The following is a 22,678-nucleotide window of genomic DNA, read 5'->3' on the forward strand; positions in this document are numbered from 1 at the left end:
CCAAACAGAGTTAACACAATTTGAAAAATGAAAATTCACGCGGATCCTTTCTTAACGGCAGACAAATAATATGTCATGCTAAACAAATGTTATCTTTACACAAAAATTATTATCGATTTTTTATAAGTTTCCACCTATTATTTTCCAAAGGTGTAAAAACTTCGAAGAGCTCATACTTTAGAAAATACATTCATTTTTGTTGTATTCCTACTCCTAACCAAATTCTTGAAAGCAGTAGATTATGACAATCAAATACTCAGGTTAATTAAACATGTTAAACGTTGATAGTGGCTGTGACAATTCATATAAAAAAAACCAATATGTATCGTATCTATATATTACGTGTATAGTATGCTAGGAAAAAGTATTACCCGATTACCTTTAGAATTTTTGAGTTTTGTATTTGTAGTACTAATTCAGTCTTCCCTGATGGAAACCTAGATTGTTCCGAAGATGAAAACATAGAGCACTTTGATAAAAAATTAATAGATGGATACTCAAAATCGAAGTGGGTAGCAGAACAATTGATCCATATCGCACGAAAGAAAGCAATTCCTTGTGTTATCTATAGATTAGGTAATATGAACACTGCAGTTTATCCTTATGTCTATTGTAGTTGGAAATGAACAGAAATACAGGTGTACGCATACGGCCATCTTATATCATTTTTGAAAATAATCAGATATAATCCTTGAAAACGTTTGGAGGGATTTGACAATTTGTATAATCTATAGGTTGTTTTGTATTGTGTCTACATGTGACTTGCTAAAAAGGGAGATGTTAAGTAAATACTTCAAACAAATGCTTCTCTATTTTGAAACCCGGAATTTGTTTTTCTCAATCGATATATGAATATCGAAAAGCGGTTTTATTGCTGTTGCCTTTATCTGTAATGCAAGGAAATATTTACGACTTAAAATACAAAGAAGAGTATATAATTAAATGCTTGTTTGTAAAATAAACACAAGAAACACTTCAGTTAAAGTGGAAATATTATCTAGTTATTGGCAAAATGTGCGGAAAGGTAATTTATGAAAGCTATATGAGAAATATGTCCTAGATTATATAAATGAGTAACTATTTTGCCAAATGTGTGTTTATAAAAACTATTTCTTAACGGTCGTCGTGTGCAGAAAAGGCGAGTTGTAATTATAAAAAGTATATAGTGTTTATTGAAAGTTTTGGTATTGCATAAAAAAAATGGAAAGGGCATTGCATGAAAGAAAAAATAATTTGAAAAAAGAAAGTATGAATAAAAATATATGGATGCATGTCAGAAAGATAGTACATGCAGTACCCCAGCAAAGAGAGAAAAAAAAAACAGACGTCAAAAACAGTCGCTTTTGCATACTCCAACACAATTATAATTAGATGAGTTTTTTATATTGTACATGTTGAATAGGAGATACAGTATTGTATAAGTTCAGATCATCTAATATTCAAAACAAACTGACAATGTTTGCTATGTTTTCCTCGTATATCTTTTCTATTGTGCTATGCAAAAACACACAGCAATCTTTACTCTTTAATGGATATTATTTTAATATAAACAATACACTCATGAGAAAATATACCAATTATCAGTCCCCATGTTTATTTGTACAGAAAGTATAAGATATACAGATTTAGACTAATTGTTTTTTTTCTAAGCTAAAAATAATATTATAATGACTAAATTGTAAGAGAATTTCAAACTAGACAAATACAGATAGATTTTACAGTGATTATTTTTTCCTCTACTAGAAAGGTTGGTTTAAGCAACATCTGACCCTTTAAACTGAATTTGATTACTTCTTAGTACAAAACAATAGATAACATGTGTACAACTGATGTCAGTTAAGTTCAACCTTTATATATCCATATCGGTCTAAACGTAAACTTGATTATGTCATGTATGTCTTGAGACAGGACGCACGCATTACAAAATCATTCAGATTTGACATTCATGAATCATTCACATCTTTGACAGGTAATATTGCTGGTGACATTGATCAGGGAGTCTCGAATCATCAGAATGCCACTTTAGTAGTGCTTGAAGCATGTGCCAAATATAAAGTTGCACCTGATGTTGACTGGAATATTGAGATGACCCCTGTGGACTTTCTGGCTGATTTTATTGTTCGCTGTACATATACCTTGTCTACCACTCTGGGGAAGACTTACAACATTATCAATGACAAACCTTTGCAGTCAAGGTACATAAAATAATTTGACTGTTAGATGGATATCCTTTTTTATCAAAAGAAAGTAAAAAAAAAGGAATATTTATAAAGTGCATTTGATTTATGTTACGAATTAAAGATTTACCAGTGTAATGTCTTATTAAAAAAAGTAAAACATTTCATGTGATAAAAAAATTATCTTCTTCTGTCCAAATTGGTCACCAAATTTAAAAGTTTAACACGTTATATGATATAGAAGACCGTCTGAATAACAGCAAAAAATAATAGCAAATATATTCAATTGACTGGATGAATCAACGCTGAATTTCAATAAAAATGTTAGGCAGTGACTTTGTTATAAAAATATCATAAATTCTTTGAAACAGAAATAACAAAAAAATTAAAATCCTCAACAGTTTAGACGTTAAAGTGATAAAATCGAAATCATTATGATTATTTATAGTTAAGTAGTAAACTTAAATTTTAGTATATACAATGATGACTGTGGGAAGTACGATGAAGTTCCTTTCATTTCCAAATGTTATTTTTATAATTTGTAACTTCAGCACTTAAGAAAAAAGTATTTTTTTTTTCAAATTTCTGATTTTAAAAAAATTGATTAAGATGGGTTATTCACAATGAGTTAACGTGTTTACCAATACGAGTTCGAAATGCAAATACAATTTGACACATAAATTAACATACATAGGTCACCATACGGCCTTCAACGTCCATACCGCATAGTCAGCCTTTAAATTCCTTTAAAAGACAATGTAAACAATGGTAAAAAGAAATATAAGACATTTATAATTTTAGTAATACTTTGTAATTAAAAAAAAAGGTTCGTGATTTTCATCAATTAATTAATTAATTAATCCTTTTACCATCAAATTTCATCTTAATCACTAAATAATTTTTATAAAAGCTAATTTTACAGTTTTAAAAATTGTACTTTACAGATTGGTGTATGATTGGATGAATGGACATGGATATCCTTTAGAGATTATACATATCAAAGACTGGAAAAAAAGGTAACTCTAAATGACATCTAAATTGTGCATGGTACCATTAAACGGTTTGCCTGCATAAGAAACCCATGTGAGAATCAAATTTCTCTAGTCAAAGCTAGACTAATTGCATATTAAATAACTATCCAAAAGCCGGAGGGTTATTAGAACCAATAGACTTTCGTTTACCCTAATTTGTCACATATTACCCTGCGTCTGTATTCAGAAATGAATTCGAAATCTTTACTGTTGTCAGCTTCTACCATTTTGTCAACGTCAGTGTATTTTATTCTTCATTTTCATCTCCTGGTATAAAAAAGAAAGTCGATCAACAATGTAAGCTTTATCTGTATAATTCTATTTTGGTATGCTCCTACGTTTAGCAAAGGTATACTGCAAACCATTTTATTATACATAGCACTGCGTTGTACATTGGAGGAAACACAATTATGAGTTATACATTTGATTTTATAACATTGACTTACCTCTGCACAATGGACACTTTCTCTCGTGGTTTAGTTTGCCACCTATGTTTTATAGAAATTGACAATGATGATCGGATGAACAAATTTTTTTCGACACACGAGATGTTAACTTTCCATTTCAATGTAGCAATATAACAGCAGCGCCTTTGTATGGAGGTTGAATCTCCTAGCTATAACGGCGGTCCAGGTCTTGTCTTTCCTATCATGGTTTCATTGAAAGGGGGTTACTACTTACAAGGAAGCTATTAAACCAATAGTTCTTACCGGTGAAGTTGGAATCATCCCTTCGTAAATTTTAGGGACAAGTTGAGTCACCGTAACGCAATATCCGTTTCACAGATGATAACGGATATGTTCCTCGTGTTGTAACTACGATCCTGTCCCCTTTTAATGAATATGACCTTCAAAATTAGACTGATTACTGGACGAGTACTAACATGGGCAATACGGGATCAACAATTGGAATAGTTTTATCAATGTAGTGCCATAAAATATTCCTGCTATCCCCTACTTTCTTTCATAAATTTATACCATATAGTTTAAAAAAATCATATTTGTAATTGCCAAAAAACCCTTGTCAATGTTTTATAATTTTTTAAACAAAGGGTTTAAATGTTAAATGAATGCAGGCTAGAAGGAATTATTTCCCAATACATTTAAAATGGTTTTTTCTCGAAAACAAGCTCGAAGCCCCTTCTTTATTTCTGAATTTTAAGTTTCTTTGATTATATTCCATCAATTTCAAATAGTTTTCTAAAAGCTTGTTATCTCAAAACAGAGTAGTTAACATAGGAGATTTATATGTTTAATAAATTAAAAACGTCTTTTATAGAATTCTAGAAGAGCTGAAAGGAGAAAAAAATCACGGAGATACTGAAACCAATTTGCAAAGTCTGTTAGAGTTAAATCAAAAGTATGTATATTTGATGATATAAACTAGTGTATACTGTACCATGCAAAAGACATAATTGCTTTCAAATTTTAACCACAATTGACACAAAAGTAAAATAACACACATGTCGAATACACCGTATGCTAAGTCTGTACATGTATAAAAGGAAGTGAAATGAATTTATGGACAGGTTTTTTCTCTTTGAAATTGATAAAAAGACGAATTGCTGTAGTAAAGTTAATATGATTTGTGTTATAAGAATTTATAATGTATTATGCACAAATCTATTTTTGCAGCTTGAAGTTTTACAAATTTGTTAAATAAGCACTGTGAAAATATCATGTGTTCATAAGTTAATAAATAACATCTTCACGATTGTGCGGTCTTGAGAAACCAGGGAATGATGTATTGTGATTTATTGCATTCACTTCTGACACATAATAAGTTCGTTTAATAACAGTTCTGTTATATGTAACCACCAACCATTTCACATACTAAGTAGGTATTAAAACGTTTGTCTTGACTTTTGTATTAATTGATGTTTTTCCTTTTCCAATAGTGACGATTTCTGTTCCACTTTGAAGACCTACAAGACCGGCAATTTCAAAGAGGCATTAACAGATTTCAAGTTATCATATCCATACACTGATTACATATTACTGCAAAAATATGTTGAATGGTTATCTCAGCATGGATACACTGTTCCTTAAGTACACAAGACTCACATCTCAGGTGAGTTACTATATTTATTGTCGTCTGTCTTGTAAAAGGATTATATTCACTTCAAACTTAGTACAGTATGACCATGGTGTACAAAAGTTTATGTTTGTCCTTACACAAGTAACACTTCGGTGTCACATATGAGGCACAGAATCTGATCATCTTTTTCGAAGAACCTAAAATCGACACCAGTTTTGAATGGAAATTATATTGCTCAGTCTCTAGTTTTCTATGTTGTCCTCTGTAAACCGTTATTGTCTTATGGTTTTTCCCATGACTCTGTAATTTGTTTAAGACTTATCAGTTTGAATATATAAGTGATATCATCTATGCATAACGTGTTTAAATGTTATAGCAGAAAAAAACAAGTATATTCTATTCAGGTCATGCCGATTTGCAGGCAGAACTATAGAACGAGTTTCTAAAGTGAATTTTTAAAGTATTACTATTGACAAGTTTATTTCTAATTCGCAGAGTTATTTTAGAGAAAATTTACTTTCTTAAAAATGAAAAAAGTATGTAATGATCATGCGTTCGAATCGCTTTACTAGATTTACTTCCCACGGAAACGATAACAGATGAATATTTGAAAGTCGCGTTTGTCATACAAAACAAAATGCATGATGCACAAGACATATGATATAAACGACAAGAGAGCAGATCATGAACATGTCCAAATGTGTCTGGTGAGCGACAAATAAATTACATTGTATCGATGATATGCGCTGAAAAAACTCGCCAAAAGGTTAAATTAGGCGACCATTCAATTGGTGCTTTAGGCATATAATTCTCCAAATCAAATGATTTATAATCAAGCTAAATAAAACAAATGTTAATCATGCCTCACTCAGGGCCATATAATTTTTCGGTGTTCTCCCGTACGTCATGTCAGTTCGCCCTTATGTCCAGCTTAATGTCAAAGGTGTTGGCCAATATAAGTTATGATGTGTTAGTCTAATCAACTTGAAACTTTCATAAAGTACAAATGTTTGATTTTTTGGTATTTTAACGCCATTTTTACGCACCACATTAAGGCGTTTTAGGGCGGTCAGTTTTTACTGGTAGTGGAAGCCGGAGTGCCCGGAGAAAGCCATCGACTACACATGTTAGATATAGTCTTTCAAATTTAGTGTTAAATTAGAGTTTTGATCCCATTTTCACGTTCAACTGCAACTATAAAATGATTATGCGAGTGGGGTATATGTGTATCATGAACACTTTCTTGTTGATTTTATGTCATTTTGGCACCACGTGTACGAACATTTCATTTTGCATAATACGTGTAATATATAGATAGATAGATATATGTGTATAATTCCCAATTTCTATTTTACAGACGCAAACCAAATTTGATATGACGTCCTTCTATATGATCCTAGTAGCAAATGACATTGACAAACGTGTACTTTATGCTGTAGAGCGACCACATTATATGAGTGTTAATGAATTATTCGTAGAGTTATATAAGAATTAATTATTTTTGTTAAGTGATTAGCAAGTGAGAATTAATCTTCTTGTATGAGTAAAAACAAATCGTTGCATGCAGAACTGGGAAACTCTGTGGCATATAGGTGCTGTTTAACAAGATGAGGTATATCACATATAACTATAAAGGCAACAAGCGTCTTATGTTCGACTTAGTGTAATTTTATGATTATAATAATAGATAGTAAATAGATGCCTTTGTTATTTATTTGGTATTTTCAGTTTTTCTATACAATTGTATTTAAAGTATAATGTGGATGTCAAACTATTTTTGCTGATAAATATTTTTCAGAATTTCCAACAAGTTTTAAAAGCTTGCAAGCCTTGGCTGGTTATCATTATTAAATATTTCATAAATTTTCAAAAGTGTTTGGTTTTTTGAAGATTTTTTAGCATATTTTCTTTCAATTCACATTAAAACAAATTTAGGTTTCTGATTTTAAAATTCGGGTAACCGCTCTGTTAACTTAAATGGGCTATTTGTTTTCAATAGTAGCACATGTACCTCATTTAAATGTGATATGTTATAAACTGGCGTTGTCAGTTTTTTATGAGTTTGAATATCCCTTTGGTATCTCACCTCTCCTTTATACCATACATTTTTTTTTAGTTTTTTATTACATATTTTTGAGTATTAAGTTATAGTTATGTACTAGTTGTTGATTTATCATACTAAAGTTTGACAATTGTTTTCCCCTAAATAAGTCTATTTCGTACTCACAACATACTTTATTTATTTAAAGCCAGTATGAAAATATCATAGAAAAACTTTTATTAAGAACCAGCATGAACATTAATTTAATAAGCTGCAATGCACCATCTTTATGTTTACTAAGAACATTTTGTTTCTCATATCAGGAATAACACGCTTCCATCGTTTATATAATTGATAAGCAGATTAGCTAAGGGAACAATATATGCCTTTTTAGCTCGTCCGTCGTCGTTAACTTTTACAAAAATCTTCTCCTCTTAAACTACTGGGCCAAATTTAACTAGACTTGGCCACAATCATCATTGGGGTATCCAACCAATCAAGATGGCCGTCATGGCTAAAAATAGAACATAGTGGTAAAATGAAGGTTTTGGCTTATAACTCTGAAACTAAAGCATTAAGAGCACATCTGACGGGGTAAAAGTGTTTATCAGGTCAGGAACTATCAGCCTTGAAATTTTTAGATGAATCGGGCAACCGGTTGTTGGGTTGCTGCCCCTAAATTGGTAATTTTAAGGAAATTTTGCCGTTTTTTGTTATTATCTTGAATATGACTTTAGATAGAGATAAATTGTAAACAGCAATAATGTTCAGTAAAGTAAGATCTACAAATTAGTCAACATGACCAAAATAGTCATGTGACCCCTAAAGGAGTTATTGCCCTTTATAGTAACTTTTTTTACCAATTTTTTCGTAATTTTTTGTAATCTTTTAAAAAATTCTTCTCCTGAACTTCTGGGCCATATTTAACCAAACTTATCCACAATCATAATTAGGGTATATTGTTTACAAAAATGTGTGCGGTGACCCAGACAATCAACCAATATTGCCGCCATGGCTAAACAGAAAATGCAGATTTTGGCTTATAACTCTGAGACAACGCATTTAGATAAATTTGACAAGGAGTTAAATTGTTTATCAAGTCAATATCTATCTGCCCTGAAATTTTCAGATGAATTTGACAACTGTTTGTTGGGATGCTGCCTGCTGTCTCCCCCCCCCCCCCAAATTAGTAATTTGTAAAGAAATTTTGCTGTTTTTGGTTATAATCTTGAATACTATTATAGATAGAGATTAACTGTCAACAGCAATAAAGTTCAGCAATGTATAGTATAGTTCTTTTAACTTTTAAATCATGCATATATGCAAACTTTCGTATTGGTATATTTTTGTTTAAAATTTTGCAATTGGAAATTGTTCATTGTAGTTTTTAAATATTTAAACAGAACTCATAGTAATGTATGATATTCGTGATAGTTATTTCTTTATTTTTATTATTATTTTTAAATACTTTTTAATTCATGATTGGTCTTTTATTTTTTACATATGTATAGTGCTGTTTTGTTGAACTGTATCGTTTGTCATATACTGTATATGCTTATTAGTAATAAAATACAATAGTCAAACTTAATTTTCACATTTACTGCGACTAGAGAAACAACAACGGATATATTACCTTTTATTACACTTGGGAAAAACACAAAGACACTTATCGCACCCTAAAAAATAATCCCGCTTTGATTAGTTTGAAGCCGTCACGTGGTGATCCCTATGAATCCGTAAAGAGGATTAGTAAATTTCATAGGGGGTGCATGACATCAAATAGACTCCGGCCTCACACCCTATGGACTTTACTAACTCTCTTTCGATTACTGGGTCAGTAGCGTACCAAATTTTTTTCTATAATTAAACCGTCGGTTTCCCGTTAAATGGTTTTGCACTTATTGTCTAGTAATTGTTTGGGCTCTATATAGCTTGCTGTTCGGTGTGAGCCAAGGCGTTACCTTGATTTACTTTTATAAATTGTTTCCTGGATTGAGAGTTGCCTCATTGGCACTCATACCACATCTTCTTACACCCACATAAATTATAATAGTTTTCTACGGTATTCTACTATATGACTGTTCTTGAAGAGATTATGTCGACTATTTGAACATGATGATGATAGAGGGTTGCTTAACTTCTTGTGGCAAGTTAAGAACATGTTAATGTTAAACAATGTTTAAATATTAACCCTGTTTGTACAACACCGACACGACGAACCAGATTTTTAACTTATTAGCTCATAAAGTAGTAGTCCACAAGAAGACATATCACCTAACTCGGACACGATGATATTCTGACTCCGAGTCGACCAGTTTTTGCTCTTACTCCGTAATGCCGCGTCCATAGCGGAAAAGCAGCAACTATCTATTATAAAGTCTTTGGTTTTAATCCGGCTAGGTTAGAACCCATGACCTAACGCAATTGTCTAAACAGATATTTTAATCCCTGTAAATTAAAAAAAAATAGTAATTAATCCTCAATGATGAGTGTTTCATATGATTAGATAATATGTGAGTAACATATCAATGATACAGGAATCCACCAATAAAAACATTCTACACTATGAATGTTGAAAATGACCTCTATTACAAAAATATTCCTTCCACACTGCCACAGACACAAAGATAGCGTATTTGATATTTTGTGCAAAGTAACTACATCAAAGGATGCCCGACCTATGGTTCTGCTACGGCAGTAGAACGTTTTAGTAACGATCTTGTCACGCCCTTGCTACGCCTAAGATACCTTATCACCACTTATTCAATATATGTAAGCTTCAACACAGACTTTCCCGGTTGCGTTACGATCTCAATATGAGTCTACCATGACTGAACCACGTTCTTTCCACGCTCTATATTGCTATGAAAATCATCACTTTCCCACCCGTTTCATTGAGAAAACGTGCCACTAAGGGTATCAAAAACACTTAAAGGTCGTGGTGCTAAGTATAGATATCAACATAATGAGGTCGTGCAATTTAGGACGTAGTAGAAACGTATTGATGTCGTTTTGAGGACGACAAACGCATAACAACAGAGTATCATTGTCTTCGTCATTATAGTATAATCGTATCAATGTCGTAGTAGAAGCGAGATAAAGACGTAGTGAAATCCTGATAGTCTCAGTCAAATCTCAGTTAGGTCGCAGCAAAATAGTTGTCATTGGCTTCGCCTATTGCACCACGTTTCCAATAAAATGCTTGTGCACCTATATAGGTCTAATTGAATCCTTACTACGACTTTTTGACATATCAACTACGACTACTTTTGGTCACTACATGTACGTTTTAGATCATGTTAAAAAAATGGTAGTGGACCTCCATGATCATGATGACGCGAAAAGTCCTTATTACAAACTTACCACGACCACCACTTTCGAATAACCAAAAAAAAAAAAACAACAACACACACATTCTATGTCAAAGTCGACAAATTTTTATTTCAAACGGAAATACACGTTAACTGCTGTACAATGATGTGCATGTTACCAAATGTTGCCAAGAGAAAAATGTTTTAATTTTGAGCAATACTGTTTTAAGTTTATTGATAATAATTTAAAACGATAATTACAATCAATATACATCGGATCAGCATTTTATCTTCCTCATCCGACGAACTATCATCGTTTCCTCAAGGCCATACTCGTATATGGTGTCTAGGGAGAGCCAAACATGTAGTCCGTGAAATTTTCATCCCAAAACCGGAATTGAACCAGGAACCTTTGTTTTTAGTAGACCGATGCACTAACCACTACACTTCGGCACACAAAAACAGCACAACAAAACCACGCATTGCCACACGAGTGAATTGACGCCACACAAGTGTCATCGCAGGAAAATTTCTAAAAACTGGATAAAATCAAGTATTAGGTTTGCAATTATTGTACTTGATGTTTATCAAGAAATGTGTTTACTTAGTAATTCGATAATTAATTGTATTATCTAGCTATGTCTAATATGTTTGGATGTTTGACAGTGTCTTATGACAAAAGGGAGTTCTATGTTTTCCTATATGGCGTAATTTTACAGTGATGCACAATGACAACCAACCTGAGAATTAGGAGTATTGTTTATCTAATATTTAGTTTTTATGTTCAAGACGGGCATGGAAGAGACAGTAATTACATTAGTTGCCAAATGATTATGATAGAATATGTTCCATCTTTTATTTTGGATACATTTTGTAGGTTCCAGGGGCGTAGCTAGGTATTCATTTAACTGTAGGCACCAATAGGGGGTTCAGGGGGCAAATGGTTTTCAGCGTTTTAGCTGCAAAATTTTATGTACAAAAAATATAAGATTTACTGGTTATTTAATCATGATAATTATTATATACATGATGAAAAGTTCGAAGAATTATGAATAATGTACCACAACATCTGACTGCATGGTGAAATTTTCAAATAACGCAGTATAACCCGTAATATATAAAAGATATTTATAATATGCATTGCCCAGCGTAGATCAGCGTATCCCTTTAATTAAGCAGTACACCCTGTTGACGATCCTTCATTAAAAAGAATAGGCACCCGCCGCGTAAACACTGATACTACTATATAATAGAACTATCCTTTTGGCTATACATCAACCATCAATCTTTTTAAACTTAAACCTTCACCCTAGCCACACAAACACATACAGACATAGTCGATGCCTAACAAAATTCAAGAAATTCGTATATCTTTATATATCCTCTTTTGTAAAATCCCTACCGGCTTAGGAATTTTGAATAAATGTGGCCATTACACGCAGATTTGAGGGTACTCAAAATTACTGGAAGCCAGTTGATTGATTGATTTTTTTACATACAGTGTCAAATATTTATGCAAGTTCAGGATCGTTGATTTTTTTTATAATAAATTCAACTTGGAGCTAGGTCCTGTAATAGGTGTCGTCCAGGACGAAGGTCTGGAAATTTAAAAATGCCATGCATTGGAAAATGAGGGTTTTTTGGATAGGAACATAAATTTTGCCTTTCAGTAGACCAACTACGAACTCCTCAAAGAGTTGCATTCTCTCTACAACTAGGCATCGGTTTTAATGTTTCCATTCTGACCAGGCGTGACTGCGTATTTATACATCCTGCACAGCCAAACGGACGACCAACATTGGCAAGTCGGGTGAAAACAAAGTGAAAAGCTATTTGATAACTGACAACAACTAATTAAGAAACTCATGTGTCTAAGTTTTTTTGTTGATAGAAGTGATATGATCTGAGCAAAGTTCTAGTTTTAATTTAGTTTCAATATGAGGTAAAATCGTAAAAAAATCAATTCTATCCATTGTTCCATTAACTAAGGACGAGAGACTAGTGTACACATGACATTCGTTAATTTAAGAGTTTTTGACAACTTCACCGGCTTTTATTTACAGATAACGTTGTTTATTATTAATTTTTGATAGAAAAAAAAATTATTGTGAAAAAATTATGTGTAGGCACGTGCCTATATTATTTTGTGGTGGATCATCAGTATCATTAGTACAAATTTTTGTTAAAATATTCCTCAGATTAGAATACATTAAATGGTTTTTAGTAATGACAATGACATGATGCTTGGGGCTAGATGATCTAGAAAGTAAACCTGTGTGCTGATTTTTTTTCAATTCTTTGATAATATCTCCTCCAAATCCGGTCGAAGAAAAGAAAATTTTGACCAATATGACAATGATTTCACCAAAAGAACCTTTGTGAGCATGCTTCAAAGACTCATAACTGCTCCAAAAGTAATCTGATAGAATTTCAAGCATGTCAAGTGAATATTATCAACAGCTACTTAAGTAGTCTTAATATGTCTAAATATCTACAAAGTAATAGTATTCAAAAAGTTATGCAAAATTATGCTCCTTTCATTTTTTTTTTGGTTAAATGGATATAAATATAAGTGATACATGTACCAATACAGTATTTGATGTGGTATGAAGGTGTAGTAATTAATATTTACTGTAACAATGTTAATTCACACAAATTAAGAAATAAACAAATGAATGAAAAATGTTGAACATGTACAATGAAATATAGTTTAAGAAATCGATTAGTCCAGATAGGCCTTATAATTTTTTTTAAACATTAAATCAAAGGACCATTTACACTCAGGACCGAGTCATCAGTAGACAGAACAGATGTATTAAAACAACCTAGCATCATATTGCTAGTAGCGGGATTAGCATTGTCGGGAAAATTTGGTCTTTTTTAAATTTGTTCAGTGAACATACATTTGTATAATGTTTGGTTCAAGTCGAAATAGAATGCTTTTATCTCCCTATTACTTACATTGTACATAGAGGTAATACTTCTTCTACAAATCCTTGTACATGAGAGTTATCTGTCAAATCTTTATTTCACAAACAATAAATTGCAGAACAATGAACTGAGCTCAAAGCAAAGTACTTTAATAATACACTTAGACAAAGAGCTAAATCCAGTGATATACTTTGTACTACAGGTCCTTCATGAACATCCATCGACGAAAACCATATCTTAATAACATATACTACATGGTTGGATAAGAAGTCCTGAAAAAGACATGATTTTTTTTAGTCATTTTTATATGCACAGGTTAAAACTTTCTTGTGGTATAATCATTCAGTATCTAGCAACTATCAATTTGCTTCATGCACAAATTGATATAGGTTGAGTGCCCATATGTTGGAAATAAGAACACACCTCCACCTAATTTTAGTAAATTGATAAACAAATATTCAAAACTATCAAATGATTTATCCAAGACTTGTCAGTGTCTATTTGCCATTGCCACTGAATCAGTGATATATGTACACATAATTATATACATGTAAGACTAAAATTTTAAAGTACATATATAAGTCTTAACCTGACATTCAGTCTTAACTGAAAACTTTATTCCCCAAGTCATGTTCAAATCAGACTTCACAATAAAAAAATTCCATATCTACATGTACAACCAATGAAAATCAAATATCCCTCTATTAGACTAGCATTGAAATCCCAGTTTTCTAAAATGTTAGCTAGGTGGAACCTGAAACTAAACAAATTGAAACAATATAAAAAAATTTGATTTTTTTTCCCATTTGTGACCATAAAGAACTTCTTATTATATTGAATTCGGGCTTGTCTATCAAAGAACAGATATGTTGACTTGAAAATATTTGCATGTGTGTGTGTGTCATTCTGTTTATTATCATGACGAATGAATGTTACATGTGAGCCAGTTCGTTATTCGACATTCCATATGTTAGCATAAATAATTTGATATTCAGACGTTACAAATAGTAAGATGGTTGGTGTTATGAAAAAAGTAAATTGTATTTCAATATTTTTTAGTTATCTTTTAGTGACCTAATACATATTATGGTCCGTTCTCCAAAGATAACAAGTTCCCAACTTATTTTTTATTTGATTAGTTGTATAATATATAATTTCAAAACGCAAAGAACAAAATACAACGAATTAGAAACCAACAAGTTTACACAGCACAACATTGAAAACTTTGAAACCTTACTTATACGGAAGGGTAAGCGATTCCTACTCAACATGTGGCGACCGTTGTTTTTTTAAAGGCAAGTAAAAGCTTACTCGGGCAAATTTTATTGGAATAGAAAGATATTAAACGTTTAATTGACAAGTTTACCAGTATTAGATCGAATTATTATTTTTAGTACTTGTTGATTAATAGACTGGCACTCAAGAGTTCTAAAAATTTTTTACTGATAAAATCTGTATCTTAAGATGCCGGGAAATCTCGTTGAATCTACTCGGTCAGCTAATGTCACAATTTATAAATTACCTTTATATTTGCTTTTATATTTTCTCAACCGATAAGGTAGAATCGGATATGAAATTATAGATTTAACTTAAATTGAAATGCGCAAAGTTGTAACTACAGGTTAGGTTTATCTTGCTATGCATTCATAGTCATGGAAACTATAATAATAAACAAATCCGATACCTTATGTATTGTCATTTATTATATTACTTAGAACAGACTACACATGTTAACGGATAATTGTTTATGTACGGTGGACATTTCAAAGATCCACATACGGTAAAAACGTCATAAAACAGTTTACCATAATGTTGAGCCGCACCCCCATTAATGAATTCTGGATATATATCAACCCATTCGTAAGTCGAAGCAGCAGCATTTCTATACCCTCCTGACGATAAATATCCATAATACTATCTCGTCCATCCGCTGTAACATCTATTCTTTCCCGGAATCATTATCACAAAAGTAGCTCGAGTCGTTCTACATAGTGCACATGGAACATCTTGACCATCAGCATAAGAGGCAAAAAAGTTATTATTGAATTCTCCACCGTATATTTGAGCAAAATTTGAACCTCTAGGTTTTGAATAGTTTGGATCTGGTGGTAAACACACACTCTCAGCTGCCGAGCCCGATACACCATAGTGACCCCCACCAGCATATCCTGTAATAAAGTATCTCAATATATATTCCAGTTGATGCATATTAAATGTATTAACATATTCATATCGTAACAAATCAGTCATACATGTAACTCACAAAAAAATAATGTTTCCTGTTAGTGCAGCAAACGAGACTAGATTTTCAATTTGTACCAAACTGCTGATACATAATTATTTCTAATTGTATACAGTGAAAAACAGTTAAAATGGGCATTACTCTAGTTCGGAAAATGACCTACAATCCGAACTCTGTCTGTGTGCTGTTTTAAATTTCTATGCATTGTGTATAAGTGTTATTTTAATTGACATTTGACAATTTGATATTTTTTTTTTTTTATATCAAGGGTAATTTTGTTATTAAACACAAAAAAAAAAAGATTGACAGAGCAAATAAATAGAGCAGCCTGTAGTAGTTTTGAGTTATGGCTATCAGAATAAATTCTGCACCGAACAAACGACCATAGTCTCCCCCACTAGTCTTTCCATAATTTGGATCTGGTGGTAAACATACATATCCAGCAGCTGGCCCTGAATCAGTATAGTGACTCCCACCTGCAAAGCCTGTTATAATAATGTAACATCAATCAATATGGAGAAATAATGAATGCATATCCATGAAATAATGTACATGATATTTCGAAATAATGACATATCATTTTTGTGAAATACCCTATATAACAAATGAAGATAACATGTATCCAATACTTGAAATAGATATCACAGGGATATCAAAGGTTGTAATTGAATTATGTTAAATTCTCATGAATTGAAAATACAATGTTGCTTAAACACCACAGGAATAAGACTGGCCACTACGAGTATTAAAACCGTGAAATTGACAAGTTTAACCTATGTTATATTTACCGGAATAAACCAATTCTGTATTACTATTTGGACACTGCTTTCGTCCCCATCTAACACATGTTGTCCAAAGACCTGAAGTAAAGTAGATACTACTTGGTTTATTTCATATTGATTACAGACAGATATTATGTTGCTTGATTGGTTGTTTATTCAAACATAAAAACATTACAATGCTATGTTAAATACCATGTTCATGATACAATGGCATTTACGACACAATGGTAAATTCGATTTAAACATACTGAAGTACTTGAGTTTCAATCATCTTTTTATAACTGAGCAAGATAGGCAACAGAGTGTTATATCTTAACAATTCATCAGCCAGATCAATTAGTCACACTTACACAGGTTAACTAAACATGCAGTTATATGTAGTCTTTTTGACGAGCTCATTAATGATTACCACAGGAAAATTACAAAATAAATCGCAAACTCGTTAAGTTTTATAAACTTAATTAATCTCCGAATTACACCAATACGGAGGGAAATAATACTTTGCATAAAATATTTTTTTCTACACATTACATATTATACTAAGTTCCCCATGTCTTCAGTTCCATAGACTGTTTGATAAAAGAGCTTACAGACTTTACACGCTGGCTAGAGGTTAGATATAAACTATATTTCATTTCATTGGCAGGAAAATCTTTAAGTTGGAATTTAAATCATTTAATAGGAAATGTGTTAGTCTTTATTAATTCAACAATACATAAGGAAACAGGATCATTATTAATATAAAACTTTGCACTTGTAACATAGTATCTTCTAAATTAGGATATTCTAATTTCGTCTACTTTAAATAAACTGTCACTAATATAAATGTTGCAAATATCTTAAAAGTTTTCTGGTACTAGTATACAAATGATATTATTGTAAACATACAAGTTTGATATGTGTTTATAACAGAAGTTTGGTGTTTTATCATTGGATGATTCTTTCTATCTGTATACTATGCCATTGATTGATTTTTGTACGAGATTCCTATTGCCTTATTATATGTTAGATCTGATTTAGTTATAAGTGGACCTTACATGATGACATATTACCGTCCTAATTATTACTCTGATAAGGAGAGGCCGTCGAAATTGAGTAAGATTCTTTTCAGTATACCAGGTGATTTTCTCACAAAAGGGAGTCTACATACAAAAATGACTATATAGATTTCAAACAGTCAAGAGTTTATTGTCTAAGCTCAGATCTTTTTCAATATGAAGTTTTGTTACAAAGAATGGTTCTGTATTGGTATGGAAATGTACCTTCACTTTTAAAGCAATAGTCAATGAGCAAGTATGAAGAGTTTTGAAATATGTCTTCTCAAAACCGTTAATTAAATAAAATCGTTATCGGTATCAGTTTTCTTGGGATGATCCCCTTGAAAAGATGTTTCGTCTACCCACTTAGTATTTTGAAGAAAAAACACTACTGACTGAAAATGATATACCCAAAAAGTACATATCAACTTAATTAAATCTTTTATGGAAAGTTGCCTGGAAGAATAACATTAGTCTACATTGAGTTCGGAACAGTTGATGAGTTACATATTTCAAGTTGACTCCACATGTTTCAGAGACTGAACTAGTAAAAACACGCACATAAATTCACAGTATGGATACTTTTAGTCTACAGGATCAATTAATTGAGACAACTTTTTGAAGCAAATGAAGCATATTATCCTCATTAAGTTCTAAGATGGACTATAGAATTTGTTTTAAGAAAACTTGCTTTACAGGATTTTTAAGTGTGTTGATATAGACATATGGATGGATATCTTATATTTACAATATATTCTTAATGAATACAACAAATAGCAATATGTATTTCAATTGCTTTTGGGATATTTATTGAACCGAATCAACCCTAAATTCAACAAGAAGGGCTAACGAAAAGTTTAACTTTCGCATATTCTCTTCTTTATGAAAAAAAGTCTTACTTGGAATGCGGCTAAATGAGCTTTGCAACTGTTTAATTGTCTGCTCCAGTTGTTGATTTATTGTCTGTTGTTGCTGATTAGTTGTCTGTTGTTGTTGGATGGTTTTCTGCTGTTGTGGGATTAATACCTGTTGTTCTTGAAGTATTACCTGTTACTGTTGAATTGATGTGTTTTGTTGTGTAATCCATGCTTGTTGTCGAAGGGTTGATGTCTGTTGTTGCTGAATGGTTTTCTCTTGCTGTTGAATAGTTAACGTCTGCTGTTGGTTTCCGGTGAATAGCTGTTTTACTGTGGCATTCAGTATGGCAACGATATTTTTTTCTCGGTTTAAACGATTAACGAGTACATCTGGATCATTAAGCAATAGCCTCTTCTCTTCTGCAGTGACCAGATTAACACTTAAACAAAAGAAATATATTAACCAAATAATCATACTTGAACTTCCCTCATGTGCTTTGAAGAAACGATTTTACACAAATTATTTCTTATCAATCTAGTGTTAAGTAAGGTCACAAAGACAAAGATATCAACAAGTTTACATGCATATGCCAACTAGTGCATTTGAACCCTATGATCTGGATAGTACCATTTTTAAAAGGACATCTATGATTCGGCATACTCCTACATTTTCCATAATTGTGTAACCGACTAGTAATTTTTGAAGGCAAACATTTTTTTTATATTGTTCATATCGACTAATTTATAAAACAAATAAACAAACAAAATCACCGGAAGCTTAAATATATAATATATAAGAATGTGGTGGAGACCTTTACAATTTCATTCGAAACAATATTGAAATTTAAACCTTACTTTGCAAAACTTAAAATGTTACAATTTATCATAGCATATTTTTTCTCTAAGAAATAAATTCATTGATATGTAACCATTGAAGCAGATCAACTGTTCCCTCTTTGAATATGGTATTCGAACGTTAGTAGTACCCTTAGTCTTTGATGAACTGCAACTATTCAAATGTCCGATCAAAAATACTGGGACTGTGGGTGGCGCCCTTTTTTTGTGAAATATTATACAAATACCGTACAAATGAAACCAACATTGGCCAAAACCACTCATGTCTTAATGATATCCTACGGCAGCTTTTCTATTATTACCTCTACTGAGTTTTGTTTTAAGTAGGTTATGAATTGCATGGTTTCAGAACAGCATAACCATTGAACATATCCGTAAAACAGAATTAGTTGGAAACATAAAGGAATAATATAAGACATGCTAAGGTAAGGTCAATGGTGTATCTACACAATACCTAGTGAATCAACACATATCTCCTTAAAAGAGGGACGAAAGATACCAGAGGGACAGTCAAACTCATAAATCGAAAATAAACTGACAACGACATGGCTAAAAATGAAAACGACAAACAGACAAACAATAGTACACACGACACAACATAAAAAGCTAAAAAATAAACAACACGAACTCCACCAAAAACTAGGGGTGATCTCAGGTGCTCTGGAAGAGTAAGCAGATCCTGCTTCACATGTGGCATCTGTCGTGTTGCTTATGAGATAACAAATCCGGTAAATAGTCTAGTTTGGTAAGTCACATTTATGAAAGGAAAGGCTTAACTGTCAGTCAAATATAAAAATGCAAAATATAAACGCAGGATTAAAATTTTAGTGTAATCGATCCAGGCTGCTCAAAATTACCTACATACATTATACCTACGAAGACCATACCCAAAAGTTCTGAAAGTTTAATGCATTTATAGGTAAACAGTGTCAAACTCTGAATAGATCTTGATAAAATCATGTGCGATATGTAGGAGACAGTTTTGTACAAAAGAAGAAAAGAAAGCATTACATACTATAAAATATCAAAAACGACTTTTCAACTGAAACCTAGTGCAAATTATATACTACAGAAGTACTGGATATTTCAAACCACAGCAGGAAAAAATCAATTCAAAAGTAAATTATAATTTAAGATAAACTGTTTGCAACAAAATTGAATTGAATTACCAAGGCTGTAATTGTCTAAGCCTTCCGACTTTTTGGCCTTCATTGCTCTCAAACTTCGTACATAAATGCATGATTTGGTTAGTTAGCTTGTTGGGTTTGAGCGTCCCTGGTGACTTTTTTTGTAAAAGAAACGATAGTTTAACAAAAAGTCATTTATTTATGTTTTTATTAAAGGATTATGTTTTTTTTTTCATTTTAATTTGTACACTAGAAGGTCATTTAATCTATATCATACTAATTTTCCGTTTTAAATGGTTAAGAAACAATATTTGGTGATTAATTATATTATCAAGGTTGTACAGTAGTAACAAGATACACGCTTTATGCGGCACACAAGATAACCACTGTGTACACGAGAGAATACCAACGATGTGTATAACCAAAAAAGTCAATAATTAATGGAGAAAAAAAAATCACAAACCCTCTAACTAGAAAATGAAAATACAATATAATCGCTAATACCCTACACAACAGAAAGAGAGCTTAAGCTCAAATTTTAAGGCCTTAATAATACTCTTATCGAACCATGCAAACTAAAGTATACCAACAACTGTCGTAGGCATATTTTGCATGATGCAATTTTTGCTGTTCAGAATAAACCTTTTCTGTTTTGTCTCTTGTTTTGATTTAACTCAAACCAGCGGTCACTTGTCTAACGTGGTCATTGGTCAACCAGTTGTTGCATTAAATTTTCATTACAAATTTTAACAACGTTCATTTTAATGATTTACTACCGAAATAACTATACTGAAAAAATATATATTTTCAGTATCGAAGTCAAAATGAAAATTAAAACCAGTTTGCAACAGAGATTCTGCAATAGACAGTGAATTCGTGAATTCCTCGTCTTCCACTTCTTTAAATTTACATTGGAAACCGTACTGCCTATTTATCCACGAATATTAAAATTGTGAACAATTTCTTCACTTTTACAGGCTGTACAAAAGGACAACCTTTGGGTTAACGTTTAAAGGACCTGCTGACGATTTTGTGTTATTTCAATGAACTATTTTAATTTTATCTCCATTGTTCGAATAATAAATCGCAATCGGAATATATAAGGGTCTGAAAGGCCTTTCTGTTTTCTTGAATTATTTAAGTCAAAAGTAAAGTCACAAAAAATACTGATCTCAGAGGAAAATTCAATATGGAAAGTCCCTAATCAAATGAAAAATCAAATGGTAAAACATATCAAACGAATGAACAAATGTCATAATCCTGACTTGGTACAGACATTTTCAAATGTAGAAAATGGTGGATTAAACCTATCACTTGAACGACAGTCGCATCATATTGACATCGATGCGTGAACAAAGTGTCACAAATAGGGGTACAACAACAACACAAACCCAACTAAAAATTGGGGGTGATTTCAGATGCTCCGAAAGGGTAAGTCTATTCTGCTCCACATGTGGCACCATTCGTGTTACTCATGTTATGGCAAAGCCGGTAAATAGTCAAATTTGGTAGGTCACATTTGTAAAAAGGCAACGATATTGTAGTTACGACATATTAAAAGAACATATCCGATATCATTTGTATAACGGATATTCTTCACAACGGTCAACCGCTGAGCAAAAGAAGTTCTTCGTTAGATCAGTCGGTAAACACTTTGCCTTGTAGCACAGAGGTCTAGGGTTCGATTCCCTGTGGGGACATGCGATTATGCAAGTAGAATCATGCTCTACGGTTCACATACAACTACTTCACCATTCACTGAATCCAAACAAAAAACCTATGCATTAAAACATCGGAACCAATAATTGGCACCTTTAATTGTATTACTCAGAACAGACTTCACATGCCCTCCCTCAGAAACAATACACCATAGTGTTTTTTATATATATATATATATATATTACCGTTGAAGTAGATTTAGAGCGTGGTATTATAAAATATTTCCGTCTTCCCCTTATGTTTCAAAGTTTTTGTTGTTCCGTTACGTTTCGTCATATAGTAGGTGTGATTCCTACTGTTTTGGTTTGTTAGTGTTCATTATTTTTCGTCTGCTACAAGTTTTCGTGAATTTCGTTGGTACATGGAAACAACGAGTTTAAAAGTTCAATAAATCATAAAAATTTACTGAATAAATATATGCAGACTTTTGAAAAACCAAGAAATCAAATATTCACGAATGCAAGTTGTCCTCATTCGACAAAAATTGATACCCTCAAAACTATATGAATCAACAAAAAAAACAATTTATGA

The 22,678-nt window shown here is 32.1% G+C and overlaps 1 long non-coding RNA gene and 1 pseudogene across 1 annotated transcript; one reads left to right on the top strand and one right to left on the bottom strand.

Annotated features, from left to right (window-relative positions):
• The window catches only part of LOC143043740 (uncharacterized), a 43,721-nt pseudogene extending 34,858 nt beyond the window's left edge, over positions 1-8,863 (top strand).
• A 6,348-nt stretch (positions 8,864-15,211) lies between these two features.
• LOC143042344 (uncharacterized) lies at positions 15,212-17,174 on the bottom strand. Its single transcript, XR_012967952.1, has 2 exons — positions 16,559-17,174; positions 15,212-15,696 (listed from the first exon to the last, which is right to left on the bottom strand). It is a non-coding gene; the product is annotated as an uncharacterized LOC143042344 (long non-coding RNA).
• Between the last annotated feature and the right edge of the window lie 5,504 nt (positions 17,175-22,678).

This window comes from Mytilus galloprovincialis, chromosome 8, assembly GCF_965363235.1.
Source record: "Mytilus galloprovincialis chromosome 8, xbMytGall1.hap1.1, whole genome shotgun sequence".
NCBI lineage: Eukaryota > Metazoa > Mollusca > Bivalvia > Mytilida > Mytilidae > Mytilus > Mytilus galloprovincialis.